Genomic DNA, 4,279 nt, shown 5'->3' with positions numbered 1-4,279 from the left:
CTATGTGTGGCCCTGCGATGGACTGGCGACCTGTCCAGGGTGTACCCCGCCTTGCTTCTGATGTCAGCTGGGATTGGCTCCAGCCCCCCCGCGACCCTGTACGCAGGATAAGCGGTTTAATCACTTGCATATGTGATTTTATTACCATTATGTGATGCAGTCCTTCAAATAAATGTAAATTGTTACTTATATGTTAAAGTGAATGTTAAATATTACAGATGATGGCACAGGTTAACCGTCAGAGATGAACTGATTTAATGCTTTTTTTGTCCGCCCAAAATGTTGCCACAGAAATGGACTGTTTGTCCAAAGCAAGGTGACTTTCAGCATCAGACAGGGTGGGACACATGATGACGATGTCACGGTGATGTCATCTGTCAGGAAGGTAATTGTGTGGTGACATTTTTAATAACTGCAGCTCATCTCGGATATCATCTGTTCTGGCCTGACCGACAATCTGTTACAAAGAGAGAGAGACAGACAAAATTAGTTCTTCTTAATGGCTTTTAACTAATCCGTAAAGCATTACTAAGTACAGAGGCTGGTCACAGTCTCTTTCTTGCCCTGCTTTCTCTACACGCTTAAGTCTATTTTGCCAGAGTTTAGCCTGAAATTCACTTGTAAATGTATTTATTTATATTTGCATATGGATATGCATTTTATAATGATGCATTTCTTTGCTTGCTGACTTTGTCTACACATATATAAAGAGATGAGGCAGGGAGATGACCAGTTAAAGCTCCATCCAGTCCTTCCATCCCCAAGTTTACCATGAAGTTGTTCTTATTTACATAGTTTTCTGTTTCTCTTGAAGGGCTGTGATATCTGATGGCTTATAAATATTATGTTTACCAGCAGTTATTACTAAGCCACTGAGCTGCAGATTACATCCTTGTTTTACAATCACAACATTATCAGACAAATTAAACAAAAATACTGGTTTATGACAGCCGCTGTCCTGAGAGATCAGCTAACATTTAAAATGTGCAACGATAGAAAAGTTTAGCAGCAAGAAAACACATTCTGGTACAGCCAGAAAGCGTCTGTGACCACATCTAAATGACCTGAAAAAGTGAACTTATGCTTAAAAAACATGAAAAATGTTGGCCAAACAACTCCAAACTATAGTACAAATGTGGCTGCAGAAGAACAACTGCTGCACAGATTAATACAGACACAATAATATTGGACAATGTACAAAGTATAATAGGAAACCAACTGGAAAGCTTGTGCTGCTTGTGATAATTAGAACAATCTCAGTCACCTGGATGGGAGGGTGCTGTCACTCTTGGCAGGCAGGCAGGCAGCCTAATGTGATACAGAAACAGAGAGACAGACAAAATAAGTCAAATAGGAAAAGAATGAGAGAAATGAGTCAGACACAAGCGGGAACCTCCGGATCTTAAAAGTAAAGCCAATGTGGAAGTTCCTTAAACCTGCACTCTTTCTAACAGTCACTTGCAAAAAGAAGCACGGCTCCATTAGAAATAATGGTAAAATTACCCTACTTCTTACCTGAATAATTACCTCAGTAAACACTTTCCTAATGAGTTTATGGTCTCAATCATTAGTTTCATGTCTTCTTCAATTCAACACGACGTTCATTTAGTAAATTATGGTCCAATTTAGGGGAAAATAGACAATAAAGCAGGGGATGCTTTAGGGCTGGACTACCTTCTGATTGCTGCCTTGGCAACCTGTCAATCAGGCTGGAGTGACTCGTATCTGATGCCCTGTGTACATTTAACCAGCGCTGTTGAAAAAACTTTAGAAGTCGGCTGTTCATTTTTTCTGGGAAGTATGTGTTGTTTAATGTTTAATGTCATTATTGTTTTATGTCTTTATTGTCACATACACGTATGCGAAATTCATCCTCTGCATTTAACCCATCCTTCAAGGGAGCAGTGGGCAGCCCGGGGACCAACTCCAGATCTTTACCAGTGTCTGGTCAATAAAACAGACAGGAGAATGGCAGCGTCCAAACTGCCAAACTTAAGGCTTCAAAACGGCAATCCAGAAACCAATGGGTGACATCACGGTGACCGCTTCTTTTATACGGTCTGTGGTCAGGCAGGTACAGAGAGACAGAAACAGTAAAATGCAGGTTTTGAGAAAGAAGATATAGGCAGATAGGTACAGACAGAAAAGCAGTGAAAGACAGACAGACGGACAGTATCAGATAAGTAGAGAGAGACAGGAAAAAAGACAGGTATAGAGACAGTAAGATAAAGGACAGACAGGTAGAGACAGACAGATAGGAACAGGTATTGACCTTGCAGTGTCTCCTTGTGTATCTGTCCTCCACCTACCTCCTCACTGATCAGCAGCAGGACAAGACACAAACTTATGATTTGCCCTCTCCATCGAGGCTCTATAACTCACCCTCACGCCTGCCACTCGCTGTCACCGCACAAAGACCCATGCCGGACTCAGGGTGAAATATGGCTGCCTGGGCTGTCCCCGTGGCCCTCTCCAAAACAACATTAGGCTGGAAAAATGGCAGAAAGAGGCGTGGGGTTAATAGAGCGATCCTCCTCTTTTAATTGAAAAAGTTAAACGAGGCGACGGGGCGAGGATGTTATTACAGGGAATGATACGGGAGCAGAGAGATGAATGGCGGCCTCCGAGGTTGGGTTAATGAGGACACAAGGGAGCATGTAGGAAACTGGACGTGAGGGTCAAACGTGTGTATGTGTGTGCGTGTGGTGAAAATCCGGGTTTATAAGGACAAAAGCTGAGTTTTAAGGCATTTTGTGAACAGATATTTTTTCATCTCTTCACCGTAGAGTTAAACATTCGTATACTGTTTATGCAGTAGTTGTACAAGATATCTGTGACTTTGGAATACAGTTTTTCTCATTTGCTTTGGCACATTTCTCCATTTAGACTTAACATTTGTAAAACTTTACATACAAGCCAAACACATTTTGTTTGCTAAATGCTCTAACACTCACAAAACATTAAAAACATGCAACAAAAACAAATATTTCCATCAAACAACACAACTTGTTGTCAAAATGCTATATTCTTTCAATCAATCATTACACAATGGACAGCAAAAGACAAAACACAGCTATCAACAAAAACTTTTATTGTAGGTTACTGCATCAGAATTATCAGTATTTTGGTCGTACATCTCAAAATCGGAAATGCTGAATACTGTAAATGAAAATAAAATGAATATACTGTAGAAGCATTGAAAGGAAAGTTATTGGTAGAAATATCAACGAAAAAATAATACTCAGAGCTTCACATTTAGATTAGATTCAACGTCATTGTCATTGTGCATGTCACTGGTACAAAGCAACAAAATGCATATTTAGTCCCTCTTACTGTCCTTACGTGTCTTAGGCCTCTATGATCCATGCTTGCAAATAACAATACAGAGTTGGCATTTTTTATAAATGGATGAGGACTGATTGCTAACAGAAGAGTTGTGCAAAGGAGTCTCACACAAGTGCATCAGAGATTCATAATTATGCAAGTTATTTCTATCAACTGTAAAGATGTTTTCCTTTGGTTAAATTTGGGGTCTTTCTATGAGATCTGTGTTTACTGTTTTGAAAAAGGGTGTGAAAAATGTGTCAAATGAAAAAGTGTGCAAGAGAAGACTGCTGGGCTAATAAGGTGATGACGAAGATCAAGTGGATCCCAGTTTCATTAAGTGCATCTAGAAATTGAGACACTGACAGGTGTAGTGATGCTGTAATTTTATCTTAAAATGTCGTTCATTGCATTGTGGGATTGTTAGCAGAAAGTAGCGCTCATGTTTTGGACACAACCTTTCCAAACCATTGTGAAAAGTTTTGAGGGCATTTTACACTATTAATAGGTGGACAGGAAATATAGTGCACTATATAGTAAATAGGAAATTACTGTTTGCATGGAAAAGAAAAGTCCAGTATTTTTCAACTTGTGAGATCTTGTTCTCATAAGAACCTTTCACTCGCCACCTCCGTTAGATTCAGGAAACAACTCCCTCAAGTAGTGCCTCCCAAAGCTATCCAAATACACTTCAATTTTGCATCAATTATTTCCAACACTTTAAAAGTAAACACATGATTTAGTCCCCTGGATTGAACTCGTCCCCTGAGCCCCGCCTGCTCAGGTGTATTGCATCTCAGACCAGGTTATAGCTTCCAACTACCTAGATTAAACAACACGTTCTCATCTCAGTGCATCATCACCGACGCTTTCAGACAGCTTGACAAAGCATAATTATTTTACGCTAAAGGTACCCTTCAGCGTCTGTATGAAACGCCACCGTTTGTTACATCGC

General features: G+C 40.1%; 1 long non-coding RNA gene across 1 annotated transcript; it reads right to left on the bottom strand.

Annotated features, from left to right (window-relative positions):
- Nucleotides 1–278: 278 nt before the first annotated feature.
- Nucleotides 279–2,491, bottom strand: LOC123981357. Its single transcript, XR_006827741.1, has 3 exons — nt 2,383–2,491; nt 1,265–1,308; nt 279–457 (listed from the first exon to the last, which is right to left on the bottom strand). It is a non-coding gene; the product is annotated as an uncharacterized LOC123981357 (long non-coding RNA).
- Between the last annotated feature and the right edge of the window lie 1,788 nt (nt 2,492–4,279).

This window comes from Micropterus dolomieu, linkage group LG13, assembly GCF_021292245.1.
Source record: "Micropterus dolomieu isolate WLL.071019.BEF.003 ecotype Adirondacks linkage group LG13, ASM2129224v1, whole genome shotgun sequence".
NCBI lineage: Eukaryota > Metazoa > Chordata > Actinopteri > Centrarchiformes > Centrarchidae > Micropterus > Micropterus dolomieu.
The sequence above is the reverse complement of the archived record's forward strand: the minus strand, read 5'-3'. Positions and strand labels throughout refer to the sequence as shown.